The sequence below is a fragment of the Eptatretus burgeri genome, chromosome 1, assembly GCF_056783735.1.
Source record: "Eptatretus burgeri isolate ZD-2024b chromosome 1, Ebu_testis_v1, whole genome shotgun sequence".
In the NCBI taxonomy this organism is placed as follows: domain Eukaryota; kingdom Metazoa; phylum Chordata; class Myxini; order Myxiniformes; family Myxinidae; genus Eptatretus; species Eptatretus burgeri.
The window spans coordinates 107,180,561-107,202,714 of NC_140961.1; the positions used below are offsets into that span (position 1 = coordinate 107,180,561).

A 22,154-nucleotide genomic window follows, 5' to 3' on the forward strand; every position below is an offset into this window, starting at 1 on the left:
TCCAACAACGTGGAGCCGACATCGAACATGTGGTCTAAAAGAAAATGACGATTCTATACCAAAATTTAAATTTTGGTGGCAATTTTGACATTGGTACAATAAACTTCAACCTTTCAGCTTTCTATCCAGCCATATATCTTTTTTTTTAAATATATGTTGTGACGATCCTCTTTGCAGGTGAAAAGTTGTATATTTTTTTTGGGACCCCCTGTATGTATATATGAGGTGTGTTCAAAAAGTATCCAAGCTTAATTTTTCGTGCGTAAACAAATGAAGCTAGGGAGACATGGTTTGGTGCATGTTTGTAGGCGATCCTAATCCGTATGCATGAATATTTTCCCGCCTGCAGAAGCTATCAGTCGCAGACAGACCACCGATGAGTGAGGAAGTGTAAGTGAGCGCCGTCAGATTTTAGTTTTTGACAAAATGATGGAAAACCTTGAACAACCCTACTGCATCAAATTTTGTAAAGCTTGGCGATTCCCAAGTGGAAATGATCCGCAAGATTCAACGGGCCTTCGGGAACGAAGCAATGGGCACCACACAGATAAAAAGAGTGGTACAACCGCTTCAAAGATAGTCGCACATCAGAGGAAAGTGAAGCACTTTCTTGTAGGCCCTCAATATCCCGAAATGAGATCGTCATTGACCAAATGAGGACCCTGCTGATGCAGGATCGTCGAATCACGATCACAGAACTTGCAGACGAGGCGGGCGTCAGCATTCGGTCCGTTCATTCCATTGTGACTGAGGATTTGGGCTTAAGGAGAATCTCAGCGAATTTCGTGGCAAAGCTGCTAACGATCGAGCAGAAGCAACTCCGTTTGGAGATCGCACAGGACATGCTGGAGACTGTGAACAGCGATCCCAACTTCTTCAACACTGTGATCACTGGCGATGAAACCACAGTGATCCGTCATTTTGTCAAAAACGAAAATCCGACGGCGCTCACTTACACTTCCTCACTCATCGGTGGTCTGTCGGCGACTGACAGCTTCTGCAGGTGGGAAAATATTCACACATACGGATTAGGATTGTCTACATACGTGCACCAAACCACGCCTCCCTAGCTTCATTTGTTTATGCATGAAAAATTAAGGTTGGATACTTTTTGAACACACTTCATATATATATATATATATATATATATATATATATATATATATATATATATATATATATATATATATATATATATATATATATATATATATATATATATATACATACATGTCATGGTGCATTTCTTTGATTTTTTTTCATTTCTGGAATTTAAACCAATCACATATTTTAAACATTCTTTAAGGAAAAATAAGTTTTGTTTTTTATGACCTCATTATATGTAGAAAACCTTAAAATTTGTTTCAAAAATGTCTGCTCCAGTAACTTCCATCAAGGTTAGCATCTCGGTAAGGATTTGCCAAAATTTGGACATATTTCCTTTCCAGAGATTACTGAACAAATGCAGACTATGTGCATTATTTTTTTTTTTATCATCAAGCATGTTTTGATGTGGTTTAGTTCTACTTACACATCGGAGCCAAGCAGTCTCTGGTGGTATAGTACAAATCATGAAACTGTTTTGTGCATTCAGCCGAAGAGTACAGCAAACCTCAAAGAAGAAAAGAAGGGATGGGGGGGGGAGTGTATTTGATCAATTTGAATATGTTTAGATCGTATGAAAACAAGCTCAGCCATCATGGTACCAGACAGGTAGTATAGTACAAATAGTCTGTGGTATCGTGCAATTGGGCTGGCAGGATTGCCTAGAGTAATGCACACTCACCTCTAAGCTGTCTCGCCTTGGTTTGAATATTGTTTGAGCTATAAACTCTCCTCCCATTGTTTCACAGGCAAAGTGATTCATCAATGTGTCTGCCGGTCCTAGGATGAACGTTTTACTGAGTGTACCGTCTGCCACCATTAGTAGGTGGATGTTAAAAATCCCACAATATCCTTTGTGAAGATTAGACAAGTTGTTGCCAGCACCGTGGCCAAATTCCAATTTTTTTTAATTTCGTTGTTTTTATTTTGCAATTAATTGATCACCTTGCATAACCCGCGCTCTGCGCGACATGTTGGGGTGGGTGTCTGAGAAAGGAACTGATGCAGAGTATCAGTAGTAATTTTACTTTAATGCAGTAAGTGGAATACGATTTCACTGTTTCAGAACCATTTTATTTACTTTTTTTTGTACCATGCACCTCATATGGTCTTTGAGATAATGTAAGCCGAATATCACGTTACTCGAGCGCAGAACAAAGTCGAAGATAGCGCGACACGAAACCACAAACTCGGAAATAATATATAAGATTATTGTACACCACTCCCTTCCAATTCCATCTCCATGTGCTACATGGCGGCATTGCGGGGCACATAAGGCGCCCTGGCAATGTTGTGCCCTGGGGGCTATGTTATTTATTTATTTGGCATGTAGCGGTGTACTTTGAACATACCTCGACTTGTTTTTTTTTCTGTTTCAGGGGAAGACCCCGTTTTCTGATACAATGACAAATCATAAAGAGAAAGCAAAAATTGTGACATTTGTACATGAATGTGATTGAATCATTTTAGCACAAAGGTGTTTTCAGCATGATATGCACAAACCAGCACCTGAAAGACACTCCATAGGAAGATAGGTGGATAATTTTGAGGCTACAGGATCTGTCCTGAAGGGGAAATCTTCTGGAAGGCCAACAAAGTTAAATGAAAGGACGAATGCTGTTAAGGAGGTATTTACCAACTGCCCGAAATATTCAATTAGGAGAATATCATTTGAGTTAAACATTCCATAAAGTTCTGTTCATGATATCCTTCAAAAAGAATTGTTTTAAATGTGACAAAATACGAACAGTTCATAAACCGTTTGAAGAGGATTATGAAACAAGAGTAAATGTTTGTCAATAATTAATTGTGAGGATAGAATCGGACGAACATTTTTAGGGATGAGGCTACATTCCACATTTCAGCTGAAGCTAATGGTCACAATTGTAGGATAAAGGGAGAATAAAATCGACATGAATTATATGAACATGAAAGGGATTCACCCAAAAGTAAACATCTGATATGCCATGTCACGTTCTCACATCTCGAGACCCTATATTTTTGATGAACGCACTGTCAGCAGCATTTCACACATCGACAAGCTACGAGAGTTCTTTATTCCATAACTCCAAGAAAATGACAACTTGTTGCAAAGAGCTATCTTCCAACAGGACAGAGCACCACGTCACTTTGCTCGAAATGTTAAAGTGTTTTTAAATCAAACTTGGCCAGACCATTGCATTGGTTGAGGGGGATCTATGAAATGGCTCCCTGATTAACCTGAATTTATACCTACATATTTTTTTATATTTTTTTTATCCCTGGGGTTTTTTTTCAAAAAAGTAAACTCCACACTCGCAAACCAAGGGACCTTGAATAACTTAAACATCGTATTGTTGATGTGTCATCCATAGTATCCTGTGTCGGAGTGGCCACCCATCCAGGATTATGCCCAATGGGAGGAGACTGCTTCAGCAGCACCAACGCTCTTTACAGAGTATGGTCCCAATGGATGGATGGATGTTCATCCATATCTACAGTTGTGTTGAAAAACGTTTTCTCAGAATTTGAACGCCATATGGGATTTGTTATAGTCAATGATGGACGACATGTAGATGGTTATTAATAATTCGAAAATATCCAAACGATACCATTATAAAATAAAAAAACTACAAGTCTGAAGACGACAATGGTCCATGAGTGGTATTTGATGATGTACATTGTTTCCGAAGTCAAGGATGAGACAATGTCATAATTTTTGACCAAGTTATAAAAATGATCAACATGATGTGGTACGGGTGACAGGTTATTAGCTGCAAAATGTCGAAAACCCGGTTTCGTTCAACAACTTTCAAAATTTGACCTTTGCATAATCTTTAAAGGTCACAAAACAATGTTGTGCACATTAAAATAAGGAAACAGGATACGTGCTATAGCTTATTGGAGTTAGTTCGTCGAAGAAGGTCAAATACCTGGTTCGATTCCCACAACTTTGAAAATTTGAACTTGGTGACCTTTATAGGTCAAAGGTCAAGGATTATGACCTTTGGTGCAAAACTTCCTCTGGAACATTCCAGGAACAATATAATGTCATATAGGCTATATGGCATTTCGCACTCCTCAGAATTATCCATACTTTGATGAAATCAGCGTAAAAACAAACTTGAATGGGGCGCTATGGGCAAGGTGTTCGAGATAGAGCAAAATGGTTTGAAGACTTTAAGTGGGAAATGACCAAGATTATGCATAAAAAAATATTGTCATCCTAGCTCTCAAAGTTTGGGTGGTTGTATGATTTTTATGTCAAAATTCGCAATTTTCTAAGTTTTTGACCTTGTGACCTTGACCTTGGGACGAAAATGAAAAATCGGACAACGACAAGTTTTAGATAATTCATTTTCCTATTCAAATACCAAAGAACCCATTCCATTCAGTCAATTCCCTAGAAGAAGATAGATTTTTAATCCTACTACCCCCTAAAATGGCTATTTTTGGGGCGTGGCTCCGCCCACAATGGGCGTAGCACGACGTTGAGTCATTCAGGAAAACACAAGTAGACATTACTATCGAACACATAACCAAGTTTCATCAAGATCGGATCAAAGTCCACTGAGTTATGCTCTGGACAAACAGATAAACAGACAAGCCGGTAGGCGGACATGGGTAGTCGCCTACCCAGTATAACCTGATGCGATGGGCCCGTTCGATGGGGAAAGACCTGAGGATTAAGCACAAAAAAATTCATGATTCTAGCTTCAAGGGTTAATGCTGCAGATTGTTTTTTCGTTAAAATACCCCCACATTTAGAGGTTTTTCGGCCGTTGCTAGGCAACGGAGGGGTCCATAGCAACGGTTCTTTCTCACACATAACTAGGACATACCATGAACCTACCAGACCAGTTTCATGTATATCTTACTCATAGTCTCTGAGACATAACAGACTTCGTTTTTTTATTGTTTTCGACCAGGGTTCATTCAAAGTCTATCTTCTCCGACAGTTTTCATTGGATCCGGCTGGAAATTTTTGACAATATGGCTGAATGCACTGCCTGCAGACGCTCGTGGCCCAATTTTTGATTTTCGAAAAAATAAATTTTTGAGATTTTTTTTGAAAATTTCAAAGGTCAGTTGCTCGGCAACGGATGGGTCCATAGCAACGGTTCTCATTTGCTCAACTAGGTTCTCAACTCGGTCATGATATGAACCTACCAACCAAGTTTCATCGAAATCACCATTGTATTAACGGAGCACTGGACCGAACAGACATACATACAGACACACAGACAGACAAACATATCGACGGAAATACTGATAATAAGGGTAGAAAAAAAAATCTCAATTTTTTTTTCTACTACATTGACTACCCAACAGACAGACAGACATACAGACATAACGAATATAGTGGTCACTCTGGCTGGCGTTCGTGAACCAAAAACTTACAAGTCTATTAGGCACGTGTATTCATAACAAATTTATGCCAGTATCTCGAATAACAATAAAACTATTCAACACTCTTTTGGGTATATCCATTTTTCGACACCTCCCTGTAGAAATATGGTTTTACATTATAAATTTTTCATTGAAATATTAGTTAACAAACATATTGTCATGTCCAGCTGGTTAGGTTATAAAATGACTCGCTCCCGACCCAGTTGTCATGGATGGTTGGTTAACGCAGACCTGGACGAATAGCCGAACGGTTCTACATTGGAGGCGAACAGCCGAGGTTCTTGGAGATTCTGATGTACGTGGGATGGAAGGTGGCGAAGGCGTTTACCAGATGCATTCACCAGAATGGGAGCACTCGGGTTTATACTCCAACCCACAACAAATAGACAAGCACAAGTAAATGAAACAAATGAGGTTGTAATGAACATAAATCAACGACTTATAATGGAAATAATCAAAGCGTGAGTTAATGAAAATATCTCAAGCATGAGATAAACTAAAGCCTCATTTGCGGCGTCTCCACTCAGACAAACACAGACAAGGGGAAAGATGAAAATAAAAGAAAATCCTCCCTTTATTTTGGCACTTAGGTGTGTGTCCAGAGATGATATTTTAGGAGCCTGACGATCCTTGAAACCACGTTGCCATCATGTGGAAAAACACAGAAAAATGGCGCCAAGTCGTTCTCTGCGGTCACATATGTGAGGTGATTTGTGTGGACGGTCTTGCTTCGTTGGGGCCCATAACTGCCAAGCAGTTTCTTGTGATCGAGATTACCACACCGCTCCTCTCAGTATCAGGACCACTCACCAAATGGCGCCGCCTGCTGCTCAATCACGTAATAAGGGCGACTGCCACGGCTCTGAGATATGGCCAAGAGACGTGCTCCTCTTCTTCTCTCCTTCTCCTCAGAAACGTACAACTTTGTGACCCAGCCAAACAGTCAATCGCTAGCATCTTGCTCCAGCACGTGAACAAATTCACACAACACGAAGAACAAGAATCACCCTGCTATTTGGTCATGCTGAGGAGAGCAAGGAAACGAGACCCTCTGTCTCTACCACATTTCTCACACCAACTGCCCAGAGAGAGAGAGAGGGAGAGAGAGAGGGGGGGAGAGAGAGAGAGAGAGGGAGAGAGGGAGAGAGAGAGAGAGAGAGAGAGAGAGAGAGAGAGAGAGAGAGAGAGAGAGAGAGAGAGAGAGAGAGAGAGAGAGAGAGAGAGAGAGAGAGAGAGAGAGAGAGAGAGAGAGAGAGAGAGCCCCTTCTGTCTCTTTAGCCCCTTCTGACGTCACACAGACCAATCCCCAAGCTTTGGGGGCATGGCCTGCAGGTTGTTGTTGTTAAATCAACATTCCTTTTTATAGCCAGCCTTGTAAATGAATCAAAATTTGCTAATGCGTTACATTGCCTTCATTGAATTTGGTACGTTATAATTTTGCCTCTTTTTTGGATACCTTTGCTCTGTGTCGAATATTCTATTCACACTACGTAGTTACATATCATAGGACACGTCCGTAATACAGTATGCGCATCGAAATTCATCGTTTGTCCGATTTTACATATCTTGTTCCGAAAAACGTTGATTCCGATGCAGTAGTTTTGTGACGTCCGCGTAGAACGCATTTGCATACCCCGAGTAGCCGTACTCGCATACGTCTATTGGAATATTAATCGCCTTTCCCCCATAGAATATGTTCAGAATCCTTTGTTCTGCAACACGTTTCACCGGAAAGATCGACAAATTGCTCGTACGGAGCGAGGTTTCCTCGGTTAACGTGCGTAAGATGTGTCCGTCAAAGTTTCACGGGGGAGCATAAATGATGATAAGCTTTACTATATAGCTGCATTGCAATAAAGACATCAATTATATGTATTACATCGTAATTGTAGGATACCGATCTGCAGGAATCGTCTCCATTGATGGCCGATCGTGCAAAACAATCCCGACGAAACTTATGATGCAGGTCTGTCCATTTCTTACGCACGTGAAAGTGGTCTGCAGGACACGTGAACGAGGTACAACAGAAGTGATGACACAATAGACGTGTGCCTAGTGGCACTGCACAAACAACACGTCATTGTTTTCCGATGAAGAAGCCCGTAATGGCCGTGATATCTCTGCTATTATGTGAAAAACGGCATTTTATTCCCTCATATTTCAGTCAAACCTGACGCATGTTAACCCCACTTTTTTGGCAAACATTCTATATTTTCTTCGTTTTCCAGTGACTGGAAGCGTTTATAATGAGTGAAACCCAAAAATGTGGAATCAAATGATTCCAGAAGTGACAAATTGAGCGGAATTATTTGAATATGATTTTTCTGACCGGCTGTCACGCATTTGTAATGCATTAGCGAATTTCGACTCAAATGAAAAAACGTAGGAAAAGATCACAAAAGGCAATCACATACTGAGAGAAACTAGCCTTAAACCCTACCTAGTTAACACAGCACCACCCCCATGTGGAGACACATAACAATCTTAATCTCAGTTTTCCCTGCTTAGTATACATCGATATGTCTCCTACCCATCCACGGGCCATGCTACACTATACAATACTACCTTTACGATGAAATTCCTCCATCTACTTCACAAACATAACAATATATAAGCATCTTTTTCCTTTTCCAGGTAATACTACTACTACTACTACTACTACTACTACTACTACTACTACTACTACTACTACTACTACTACTACTACTACTACTACTTAAACAGCTGCAATTATTTCCACCTTCGAGTTGGTCAGTCCCTACTTTCAACTGAATGTGACAAATTTGTAATTTGTTCAGGATGTCAGCAATAATTTGCCAACTCTTCGTGAACAACACAATAAGACCTTTAACATCCAACAATGACACCCCCATCCCCCCATTGCTGGCAGATGAGTCCTCTGGCTTAACGAGTGATATTCATGCATTGTGCAGCCTGCGAAACACCAGGGTGACAGTTTATAGGTGAGTTGGGATTCAAACCCAGGCCCAACCCACGATATCCTGCCAGCCCGAGGTATACATTGATAGTTCCGCATTGTTACATCCTCACTGCAAATTGCTGTGTTAAAATTCAGTGCCAGTTACTTCTGATGTTCTTGGTCGAACACACATGTACAAAGGAAATGGAATTGTCAATCAATCATATAAACAAATAATTATTGTTGATAAAGGTTAATTTCTGTGGTTTTTTTGCATGAGATAAGAGAAGTGACTATCATGTCATATTCTCACGGCCGAGAGGAAGGGTGGCGATGTGCTTCACAAACACTGTCTGTGCACTTGGATTCTTTCCTGCAGCAAGAAGAAGAAAACACTCATTTATCCCGAGATGTACTTTCTTAAATTAGGAAATCTTACCGAGAATACTGATTAAACTGTTGCCTGACGTAAAGGGATGGACAAAACGATTCGTATTCTCTATTTTCCATTAATTTCCTTCTCCAAAATTGCAACTTCATTTGTTCTAGTATTTCACAACAATTGAATCTTCTAAAATGAGCAATCCTTTGTTTTGTACCTCCATCTCCACGTTTGCCCACGGACTACCTGAGTTTGCTGGTTATTCTGATTTACGTGCACAATATTACATCCTACCTGGAGGGAATTCGATTATGGGGCTCAAAAGAGTTCTTCTCTTCACCGGCCCTGTGCTGCTCCTCCAGTTCCGCAGGGAGCCCTGAAATAAGATTGGCTCTTGAGAGCGAGACTCCTTTGTGGCGGATCGAGGTTGAGTCAGGATGCACAACAGGAGCAGCACAAGGAGTGCACGATTGCGAGTCATAGCAGACATGTCTGCGAGCAAGACGCTTCGCTGCAAGGAAAAAGTGCAACAAACACAAACAAAGTGCAGGCTCCAGGTGGAAAATGATGTACAGAACAGGTGTACAAACGCAGGTATATCAATATCATGCAGACAATGCACTTGGTGAGAGAGAGAGAGAGAGAGAGAGAGAGAGAGAGAGAGAGAGAGAGAGAGAGAGAGAGAGAGAGAGAGAGAGAGAGAGAGAGAGAGAGAGATATATATGACATCTGCAGCTACTGCAGGTCGAATATGTAAAGAGGACCATGGATGTTTGATCGATGAACTTGCCAAAATGGTCTTCACATCGACAACAAAAAAATTTTGAGGGAGAGTAATCTTATAAATGTATTAAAGTGTTTGTGTGTTTTGAAGTTATTTTTTCACGCCAAACCGTAGCACCTGGAGACACAAAATTTTGAGTGGAGGTTATGTCCGTTTTGCGGCCAACACCTGCTGCTACAAAGTGTATATTTGGTAATTGTGATCAGGTAGAGCTGCTGCCGACCAGAATGCAAAAGGTAACCATCATGAGGACAATGTATAGCTCCATACCTTTTCATTGTCCAACATGTGCCGGAACATCTACGTAGTTTCTTTTCCCCCAAGCAATGCGTGGGTACCCCCACCCCCTTGTAATTATATAAATCGATGACCAGTAAGTTTTTGACCTTATTCATTGAAGTACAGTGCCTAAAAAAAGTCTACACCCCCTTTTTTTTGTATACCATGGCTTGGCTCATGTTAGAGCTAACACATCTTCCAAGGCAGGACACAAGAAGGGCAGGAGAGGAAAGCACAAAATAGTGGGGAACAGACAATAGGAGTACATGGGGTAAACAAAATGGACACTACAGAGACTTTCAGGAAGAAAAACAGGGAATTTTAAAGAGGTGGGCTTGGGGTGGATTAACGGGGGTATAAAAGATCAAGATTTTAGATGGGGGAAGATATGAGATGGTGGGGAACAGCTGATGGAAGACTTGGAGGGAAGATTTGGATTGAAGAGTGTGTGGGAGTTTGTTTCAAAGGCAGGGAAAAAGTGGAATGAAAGAATGAAGGTGAGCAGTGATTATTGATTTTGGTAGTTTTACCAGAAGGTAGTTGCTGGTGGATCTTGAGCGCCCTGTGGAAATATATGGGGAACTTATCTGAGACAGACCAGGGGACCCGATCTCTCATTGGGGAAGAATCACTTTGAAATTAAATAATTTTCATATCCAGATTGGGATTTGGATCTTCACCAGAATCAATTCGCCGTGGTCAAACACCCAACCTGCCCACCAAATTTAATTCGAATCCTTCCGCAAGTTTTTGAGATATCGTGCTATATAATACATATATATATATATATATATATATATATATATATATATATATATATATATATATATATATATATATATATATATATATATATGTATATATACTCCTGTCTATGGGTTAACCGGGTTAACCTAATTAATTACGTGATTTAATTACTGGGGAACATGCCCTCAGTACGCCTTATCTGAACCGGATCACCTTACCGGATCGGATGCAGCCGATCGACAATGCTAAGGATGTACCGGCTAAAGGGAATGGATGGTTGGGAATAAAGTCCTGGCTAAGCTAAGATTCAGACCATGTTGTATCAATGAAAGAACAAACAAAAACGAGCAGGGAACATTTCTAATAATAATTTATTTACAAGCAGGCGAGGAAAGATATGCGGCACAGTGTATAGTTTTATTGTTGTGTGTAATGCAGGGATAGGAAGAAATGTGAAAGGTGCGGCAATATACAGGCAACTTACAAAAGCAGACACAGAGCAGAGTTATCCTGACATAATTATTGTACAATCTTAACTTAAACGAGGACAGGCACCAGGACACACGCACGCACGCACAACCCGATGAAGAGGAGCTAATGAAGAGAAAAAGGAGGAGACGAGATGAGGCTAATGGTCTCTCAATACCTTGCACGATTGCGCGATCGTGCCACCAATACGTTTTTGGGGGATGCTCCGCTGGGCGATACCTCCCTGAGAGCTGGCGTGTCGTCTCTTGCTTTGTGGCACTTCATGCACTAGTGTAGTAGATAGTAGAAAAATCGTGCAAATTATGATACAAGCATCAAATTTGGCATTTTTGTTCTGCTGGGCTTTCTCATCAAATCTGCCCGATTGGCCATCAAAAATCTGCCCATCAAAAATAAAAATAAAAACTTCAAAAAAGTATGAAGTCACAGCTGGCTGAAATTCTTGAAGCACAAGTGAACATCCCAGACAGAGAACCAAGGGGAGATGCAGTCATCATTGATGGCTCAGCACTTATCAATGCCCTATCACCACGCACTTCAAAGATATTTGATGACTTTGCGAAAGATGACATTATCCCAAAGGTGGAATCCTATGGTGCCAGGTACGAGAGGGTGGACGTAGTGTTTGATGGGTACAAGTCAAGTCTGAAGTCCGAGGCAAGGTCGAAAAGGGGGCAAGGAATCAGAAGAAGAGTGACAGGAACCAGTAAGACCCCAAGTAACTGGAGAAGCTTTCTTCGAGATGACAGCAACAAGACTGAGCTGTTTCACTTCCTTGCGGAAAAGATGTGTGAAGCACAGACGGCAAGCACAGTCATTGTCACAAAAAGAGAAGATGCCATTAGCAACACAAGGAAGACACTGGATGCTGTGTCTCCATATTGTTACGAAGAAGCTTACCCTCGAATATTTGTACACGCCAGGGATGCAACGGCGGATGGTAGCAAGTCCATTATCATTAAGGCTAATGACACGAACGTACTAGTCATAGCAATATCTGTACTGCCATCCTTACAGGAACTAGGTCTTGAGAACATGTGGATTTCCTTTGGCCAAGGAGTCAAGGTGCGATGGATCCCAGTCCATGAGGTAGTTTCTGCAATAGGGCCTGAGAAAGCTAGAGGGAACCCATACTTCCATGCATTCATGGGATGCGACATCGTGTCTGCCTTCCGCGGGAAAGGGATGAAAACTGCATGGCAGACGTGGAACGTCTTTGATGATGTTTTTGAAACATTGACCAATCTCAGCCAGCATCCAACATTGATTCGTGATCTTGTCTTTTTTGAATTTTTTTTTTTCAAATTTTTCAAAATTTGGGTTTTCAAATGGCCAATCAGGCAGATTTGATTAGAATCCCCTGGAGAACAAATGTGCCAAATTTGATGCTTGTATCATCATTTGCACGATTCCTCTCAAAAATTGCTGTTATCTGCCTCACTACAGCTCGCGTTGGTCCAGAGAATGGTGGCACGACCATGAGGTGTGAAGGAGGGACTTTGCGTGAAGAAGGCGGAGTCGAGAGCGAGTGGTCGGAGTGCTAGACAGGACCAGGTGGGTGGGTGGAATCAGTGATGTGTGGGCGGAGAAGGGTGGGAGAAGGAGGAGGCGGAGTCGCAGGCGATGTCGACAGAACGGCGGGAGTAGAAGGCAGAGTCAAGAGTGAGTGGGTGAAGAAGGCGGAGTTATCAGATGGGCGGAGGGATCGATCCCAGGCCAGGCATAGAACAAGACGAGCATTTTGATGGCAGTGATGGGCAAGACACCAAAACCGGAACTCCGGACGGCCTCGCCACCCGTTCTTAATCGACACTGGGGTGTAGGGTGGGGGCATTACCCCGAAGCAATGTGTCGTCACCCGAATCGGCCGCTCTGATTGGGGCCAGACCAGTGCATGGCGTGGCCGTGATGGCCGGAAGCAGCTCCACTCCACTTGCATCAAAATAACTCCAAGCTGTGGAATCGTCTCGCTCCGAACCCCATGATATGTATCGCCCCACACCGAACTCCGCAACATGAATTGCCTTGCAGCGATCTCCCGGACTATGCCCTGACGACCGGCCGAGGATCGCGTCGGCCCCGAATGCCCACCCACGCACCCCCGATGAGCACTGATCAATGCCTGCTCTTGGATGCACCATGCGGCCCGAGAGATCTGAACTGCACAACGCGCCTCTGCCTGATCGCCGCTTCGCCGGGCGGAGAGGCAAGGAGATGTCCGCCATCCGTGGGGAACACCCACGGCTGCCAGCGAGGACCAACGATAAGATCTCTGTCAGGAATTGAGGGGAACGATCGGATATAATCATTAAATGGAGGTTTGGAATGAAAAAGTCTATAGGTACGAGTATCAGATGGAGAAATGCAGGGAAAAGAGGATGCCGATGTAATTAAATCCAGAAAGGGGTTGAAAAGAATGCGCCACCCATATCTAGCACACTTGTGTCCTGTACAATGTGGCGTGGTTTTGCTTTCCTATTATCGGCCTCTGACGATATAGTTATTGGCACCAAGGTGCCAGCCATGCTCTCGCCGATATTGGATCATTTGCTTCTGTGTTGTGAAAAACAACATCCGTGCAGCCTCTTTCATAGATATTAGTTCATATGCCTTTTCAATGCAACCGACAATCTCATCCCAGATCATTGGAAACGTCAGACGATCATCTCGAGCTTGGGTCAGAGGTTCCTTTGATAGTATCGCTGTATCCTCGCAGCTGCGCTGTCAATGCTCGTGTGGTGTTGTCATGGTTTTCATATTCCCCTCTCCCGGCCGTGGCACGTGCTGCACGTGTTGGCCTCCGCGAGGACCCAAATTCAGATCTACCTCAGGAATAAGCAGAAAAGAAGAGTTGAAATGATGTTAGAATGGTGTAAATAGACCGAGCTATGAGATCCACACAAAGCACTGTCCCATTGTCCCACTAGACAAAATGGAAGGCACCATCTGAAGGTATATTAATGGCATAACTGTCTTGGGACCGCTCTATGATGGTTGCTATTGCTTTTGAGGGATGCGGTTCGCAGAACGGCAACTATGTGTGTGTGTGTGTGTGTGTGTGTGTGTGTGTGTGTGTGTGTGTGTGTGTGTGTGTGTGTGTGTGTGTGTGTGTGTGTGTGTATATATATATATATATATATATATATATATATATATATATATATATATATATATATATATATATATATATATATATATATATATATATATATATTGTTGCGGATTCGCGCCCGCCGGCGTGCGAACGGCCACGTAACTCGAATCGCGGCACGTCGCCCACCGGACGGACAATCCAGTCGTGACCCTCTCGGACTAACGCCGGGAACCAGTCACGGGTGGACCTTTCGGTCTCACCGCGATCGAGCCAATCGGCCCCCGCGTGGGATAGGGTTGCTCGCCAAATTCGACCTACCTAAGTACCCACACGGAGGGTAGACCGGGCGATCGCACCTCGCCGCAGGTCGACTTCGGACACGGGCAACTTAAGCGACCCGTTCCGTACTATCGGGATAACCGAGCGGTGTTATTCGTCGGCCTCGATGGTTCGATTAATTATCGGGCGTCTTAGCCCACGACCAACCCTTTACGTGAAGCAAGATGGGGATTCAATGAAAGAAATGACGAAGCGAAGCGGGAAAACAGTTCAATAATAAGCACATTTATTTCGCGATGAACGGAAAGCACACATATACAATTCCACCAAAAGCACATAGAAAAGAAGAAGACAAAAAGCAAATGCGACAATGCAGATCTAATACCGACTACGCGAGCACACGGCAACACTTATACAATTTTACTTCACAGACGGCGCCGACAACACATATTCCCAAAGCAAAGAAAAGAGAACCACCCTCCAGGATGAGGGGGTAGGCGGGCCTGGGGCCGAGACCGTGTCGGGCCTACCCGTCTGATGATGAGACGCGAAGTGGCGGTGGTGCCTCAACTCCGCGGGCCTCGCGGACAGTGTCTGGTAGGGGGTGGGAAGGGGGCCCCCTTTTGTCGCACTATCTCAGCGCGGGGGGAAACAGGAGGGGGTTGCTGATGCTCGGGGAAAGGAGAATTTCACAAAATCGCGGGTCCGCGACGAGCGTCTCCACCACGACCTCGGTCGCGCCGCCGGCCTTTCTCTCCGCAGTTCCCCGAATCCGACGCGAGCACCCCCTCGTCCGCCTTCGCCGCCGCCGCCTCTCCACAGCTCCGTCCTCTTCACTCCGACTCCGCGAACTCCCAACTGCGAACTGCCAACTGCGAACTGCTTCTCCACTTCCAACTCAACCCTTCTGACGCTTCCAACTGAACTCTTCCTCCTGCGAACTGAACTTCCTCGACTGACGAACGCGGCCCCTTATATCCCCCGTGGCCTCGCTCCTTCATCTTTGACCCTCTGCCTCCGACCTTTCACCTCTCTTGCTGGCTTCCCATTGGCCCGAGGAAAAGTGGGCGTGAATGCTTTTTGATCCATGAATTTGCATATAGCGACCGCCCTCCAACGCCCTGGAGGCGGGGCCAAATCGCCCCTCGCTCACCGATTGGACGGAACAAAAGTGGGCGTGAGTCGTTTTTGATCCGTTTTTCTGCGGAAAGTCCGCGATGCCTTTGAACACGCTGCTCGGTGCGCGCTCTACACGAGTCCAGCATCGGTGCCCACGAGTGGCGCGAGATGACGGTGATGCGATGGTGGCGAGTTGTGACGGTAAAGGTCATGGCGGTTGTGGTGAAGCGGCGTTGTGGTTGGTGGTTGTTGTTGTGATGGCTGTTGAGACGTGGTTGGTGGTGGTAATAATGGCGGTTGGTCCAAAATAAAGATAGTAAAAGAAAAACGGCTATCCTGAAGAGTCGCAGCCCTCATGAATGACATTTATTCCCTCTAGACAACGGGTTTGGGCCTAACTACACATATACTTACCGAGATATCTCACCTAAGGGACCTGAATGGTGGTTTGCGAATTTGGTCAACCACAACACTACCCCCTCCCCTTTTTACAGACTCGTCCCGAGTCGTCAAATTTTCGTGTGTCAGCATGTGTAGTTTTCCCCTAGTACATTTTACCTACGGATCCCTGAGTGCGACATTCATGGTATTCGTGTCCCCAAAATAAATAACCTAAGGGCTGAGTAACTACCTAAACAAACTCACTCACACGGACGACTTAAATAAAATTGCCGGCGCTAAGACAAACATGCCGGGGGCGCACTCATATTTACAGTACATCTTAACCTTAACTTACAAATTTTACACTAAACCATGGCCCAGGATCAATGAGCTCTGCAAAAAGAAAGCAGTTAACAGGGAGCCAGGCTGCTCGCATGCAGTCTCTGACTCAAACAATGCAGGTGACAGGGAACGTGGCTGGCTGCTCACACGCAGTCCAAGGCCTTCCCTTTTGAACTGAACGCAGTGAACCACAACGGTGCATGGGCTGCACAAACGTAGTCTCCGTGCCAGCTCAAGTGGCACACGCAATGAGCACAACGAATGGATGGATGAATGGTTTGAACTGAACGCAGTGAACCACAACGGTGCATGGGCTGCACAAACGTAGTCTCCGTGCCAGCTCAAGTGGCACACGCAATGAACACAACGAATGGATGGATGAATGGTTTGAACTGAACGCAAACACGGTGCACGGGCCGCCACTGCAGGCCCGTGATGTAGCTGCCAACAGGGCAGTTCTTGCAGCTTGCAAACTGTTGCTTTTACGATCCTGGCGCACATGGCAGTGAACAGGGGGGGGGGCAAAGCAAAAATTGAACGGGGCTGGTGAACAGGGGCAGTGGGCATGGCATGGCAAAGGCAGCAGGCAAACACAGCCCGCAGAAGAAGGCCGCTGCAGGCAAACACAGCCGGCAGATGAACTGGCCGGCACAGGCCTTGAAGTACCACAGCTGCAGACGATCCAGCCAGCACAGGCCTTGCAGCAACACAACAGCTGCCGATGAAGTGGGCCGGCCTTTGCCTTGCAGCAACGCAGCCAGCAGATGAAGCTGGCCAGCCTTTGCCGTTCAGTGGAGGTTGGTGGAGGGAGTGCGGTGGTGCTGGCCACTTGGAAGGCGGGCTCGGACCTACCTACCTGTCTCCCTCCCACCTATCGCCTTTGCCTGTCACTGTACATACCCACTCCCTTAATTTGTCAAACCCCAATTTAGCCCCAACTTATTTTTTAATTATTATTTATTTATTTATTTTTTTCTTTTACTTCCCCACTATAAATCGTCCCCTAACCCCCTGTACTGTCCTTGTTCGGCTAACCTATCCTGTCACCTAGCCTACTCCCAACCCCTACGTTCCCTTCCCGGAGGGGAATAAGGGAGAGCAAGCGTCCTGTGTCGAGGCCCAACGAAGCCTCAGAATGGCCTCCCCAGAGTTCGGCGATCTAACCCAAAGTGGGTCCAGCGGCCCACAACGAGAGCGAGGGGATGGATGGTGCGGAGGGGTACACTTCCTATCTACCCTAACCATTTAACTGTTAAACTACCCCGGGGCTTTCAACAAGCGCCTCTCGCTTAAACTATTGGTTCTAACAACCCAGATTCCCGTCGCCTGTGTTGGTGTCCTCACAATTTCGGGCCTCGCCCCCCCAATTTTCTCTCCGTGCCCTCACACGGTCTCATGGCTGGGACACGTGGCCCCCTTTGGCAGGCACGACCCTCTGCCGATTCTCCGACGATGGCACCCCCGGGCACTACACTGCCTCCGAGCCTACCAGCTCCCTAACACCGGGGAGTGCCCCCCCTGGCACCTCCCCTGAAACGCACACGTGGCAGGCTGGCTTCCCGGGCCCCTTTCCGAGGGTCACCCGTGCCCACAACCCTGCCCACGCGGCTAATGGCGCCCCGGGCCCCCGCACCAAGCAGGCACACCCGTGCCCACTACGCTATCCCGGCCCCCCATGGGCCCTTGGCCGACCACGGCCGACTAGCCTGGTGCCCGGGGTACCCACTCAGCGATACTCACTTTTCGCAGCCACGCTCCCAGCCCGTCAACAGGGCTCCTGCACCCCTCCAAACGGGTTTCGAGCCTACACTCCCACCAACAACAAAACGACCTCCATTTTGTAAATTTGACTAACCCCCTAACTCACTTTATACTGACCCCGGGGTCCCTTGGGCGGGAGTCACTCCTCCCCCCAATCACTCATCGCACCATGCAGTTCCCATTCGCTCCACTCACACAGACCCGCTGGCTTCACTCATTCACCAAGCACATGCTTCCACTTCACTCACCAACTCTTCAACACACTCACCGCTGAACTCTGCCATCCTTCTATCTGCATCCCCTAACTAACTCGTGCTCCCACGTCGTCCCTTAAACTACAGCACGTTCCTTTTAACACTACGTAGCTAAGCTACGTCCCCGCTACACATTCACAAGTCTGTCACTGTCTCCTAACTCAAAAATAATTTCCCAACCTAAATCTCGCTATCATCCCTCTAACTAATCCATTCCACGGACTCCATGAGGACTTACCCCTGCCCCATGAAGTCGGTCTAACTAAGCTAACCCTTCCCCCTAACTAGTTTCCATCATGTGCCCTTGGCCAAGGGGGTCTTCCACCCCTTGCCCAGGAATCCTGTGCACCCGAAAGTGAGGCTTGTTTTTTTTGTTTTTTTTACATGCGCAGCACCAGCGCGGCAACTCGCGCACTTTGCACCTGCCCGTGACGTCATGCAGCTGCACGTGTACCTCGTCCCTCCTTGGACGGTACCATCCGGCAGGGATACCCCTCCTGCCGGATTCCAACCCCATGTGCAGCCATGGCGTCACCGTGCGCATAAAAAAAAAACACAAGCCCCACGTTTCGAGGGGTTCCCTACGCGAACACATGTGCTTTGCCCGTTGGAGCTTAACACACACGATCGCGTGGAGAACCCGTCCGGTCCAAATCCGTAATCCTGCCTAAACTTTGTCCGTCCGCGGGATCGGCAAATCCACCGCTGGCGTTTCCGGACCGGGACTTCACTCTCGCAAGCGAGCACGTGGTGGTCTCGTGCGTTGCACAGCACGGACCTCGTGCTCACTGCTGGGTGAACCCGGCACGGTCCCCGAAACAACTACAGCCGCTACTCGGCTTTCTTTCTTCACATGTCTCCGTCGTCGCCTCCATTCCACCCACGCACACCTGCGTGTTACGACGCTCACACTCCATTCCATCACATTCACACCGGGAGACGCGGCTGCGTGCTCCCGCATGCCAACCGACATCTCCCTCACATACCGCTCTCTCACACACACGGTCTCCCTTGCACTCGGCCGTTCACTCACGCATGCTACCTCCCTCGCACACGTGGCTCCACGCACTCGTGGCCTTTCACTCACACAAACCACACCACTCACACACGCGGGGGCACTCACCCGCGGTGCCTCATCCACACACCGTGCCTCACTCATACACCGTGCCTCACTCACACACGCGGGGGCACTCAACCGCGGTGTTTCATCCACACACGGTCCCTCACTCACACACGCGGGGGCACTCACCCGCGGTGCCTCATCCACACTGGCCGTTTCATCCACACACGGCGTGCTGGGAAGCACGTACTCTGGCACCATCGCCACCACACCACTCACACACGGGGTCGCTTCCACACACGGGGACGCACTCACACCTTGCACCACACACACAGGGACAACTACACTGGGGATTCGTGTCCCCACAAGGGTCTCCGGGGCCTCTATACCCCCCAAGCTCTCCAAGCGCCCGTTCGCAGCACTCCTCCCCCCGAACTCGCAAAGCACGACCGAACTCACCTGGTCGTGACTCGCCTCAAGAGGGCATACTCCCTCCCCTCGTTCCTGGAGGAGGCCATCCAGGTGCTCGCACTGGGTCCCTACCCAGTCCACCAGCTCACCCCCGTTGTCCTCCACTACCTCCGTGTGTGTGTGTGTGCGTCACTTACCCCGTCTTCATCGTGCAGTCTCTCCTCTATTTTTTTCTGTCTCCCGTGTCTCTGCCAACTCGGTCACCTCTTCACCTTTAACCTCCCTTGTCTCAACTATTATTATTTCCTTTGTCACGGCCTTGTGTCTCGTCTCGCACGTTTTGGTCTCCCCTTTTAATTTTTCCCTTTCGGTCACCGTTGCACCCCCTCCCAGTTCGTTCGCTTCTACACGTGGAGTCGCCATTTTAATCTCCCTGGTCACGGCCTTCATGCCCGCCTGCAGGCATCGGCCCATGTTCTGCGTCTCACCCCGGAGCTTTTTCGTTTCTTCCCTCATGTTTGCTTCCATTCCGTTTATTTGCTTGTTCATTTCGTTTTTCATTTCATTTGTATGTGTATCCATCCTTTCGTTCATGCTTTTCATTTCATTTGTATTTGTATCCATCTTTTCGTTCATGCTTTTCATTTCATTTGTATTTGTATCCATCCTCGTTTTCACTTCGTCCATTTGCTTGTTCATGTTCGCATTCATCTTCGCTGTCATTTCCGCATTCATTTGTGCCAGCATGGTGAATAGCTGGGCCATGTCGGGTGCGCTTGGGTGAGCCGTTTCGGCAGGGGTCGGGGAAGGGTTTTGGTGGAGAGGGGGAGGGGAGGTGTCATACACCGCAGCCGCTGCCGCACCCATTTCGGGCTCTGGGTTCAGTTGGGCGAGTTCGTTTTCCTGTACAACCAACATTTCCTGCACGGGGATTTCATCCTGAGCCATGGATTCTACATTACTACACATATACATTTCTAATACCCCCGGCTCCCGCTCGCCTTGAGACGCCATCTTGCTTCTCTTAAAGGGTTAATTTAGCTCGCTCGTAATTTGGAGGGAATCGGGGGTCGCTTCTCTCACCCCTGGACCGATTCCCGTGAATTTAATTGGAGACAGGAGAGCCTGTTTTCCCGTTCTCCGTTACCAGTGCTGCGAGGAGGGCGATGAGTTTATATCGCACGACCTGACACCAGTGTTGCGGATTCGCGCCCGCCGGCGTGCGAACGGCCACGTAACTCGTAACTCGAATCGCGGCACGTCGCCCACCGGACGGACAATCCAGTCGTGACCCTCTCGGACTAACGCCGGGAACCAGTCACGGGTGGACCTTTCGGTCTCACCGCGATCGAGCCAATCGGCCCCCGCGTGGGATAGGGTTGCTCGCCAAATTCGACCTACCTAAGTACCCACACGGAGGGTAGACCGGGCGATCGCACCTCGCCGCAGGTCGACTTCGGACACGGGCCACTTAAGCGACCCGTTCCGTACTATCGGGATAACTGAGCGGTGTTATTCGTCGGCCTCGACGGTTCGATTAATTATCGGGCGTCTTAGCCCACGACCAACCCTTTACGTGAAGCAAGATGGGGATTCAATGAAAGAAATGACGAAGCGAAGCGGGAAAACAGTTCAATAATAAGCACATTTATTTCGCGATGAACGGAAAGCACACATATACAATTCCACCAAAAGCACATGGAAAAGAAGAAGACAAAAAGCAAATGCGACAATGCAGATCTAATACCGACTACGCGAGCACACGGCAACACTTATACAATTTTACTTCACAGACGGCGCCGACAACACATATTCCCAAAGCAAAAGAAAAGAGAACCACCCTCCAGGATGAGGGGGGTAGGCGGGTCTGGGGCCGAGACTGTGTCGGGCCTACCCATCTGATGATGAGACGCGAAGTGGCGGTGGTGCCTCAACTCCGCGGGCCTCGCGGACAGTGTCTGGTAGGGGGTGGGAAGGAGTGCCCCCCCTGGCACTCCCACCCCCTTTTGTCGCACTATCTCAGCGCGGGGGGAAACAGGAGGGGGTTGCTGATGCTCGGGGAAAGGAGGATTTCACAAAATCGCGGGTCCCGCGACGAGCGTCTCCACCACGACCTCGGTCGCGCCGCCGGCCTTTCTCTCCGCAGTTCCCCGAATCTGACGCGAGCACCCCCTCGTCCGCCTTCGCCGCCGCCGCCTCTCCACAGCTCCGTCCTCTTCACTCCGACTCCGCGAACCGACTCCGCGAACTTCCAACTGCGAACTGCCAACTGCAAACTGCTTCTCCACTTCCAACTCAACCCTTCTGACGCTTCCAACTGAACTCTTCCTCCTGCGAACTGAACTGCCTCGACTGACGA

General features: G+C 47.0%; 1 pseudogene; it reads right to left on the minus strand.

Moving 5' to 3' along the window:
* Window positions 1-1,523: 1,523 nt before the first annotated feature.
* LOC147035138 (uncharacterized) overlaps window positions 1,524-22,154 on the minus strand; it is a 40,153-nt pseudogene continuing 19,522 nt past the window's right edge.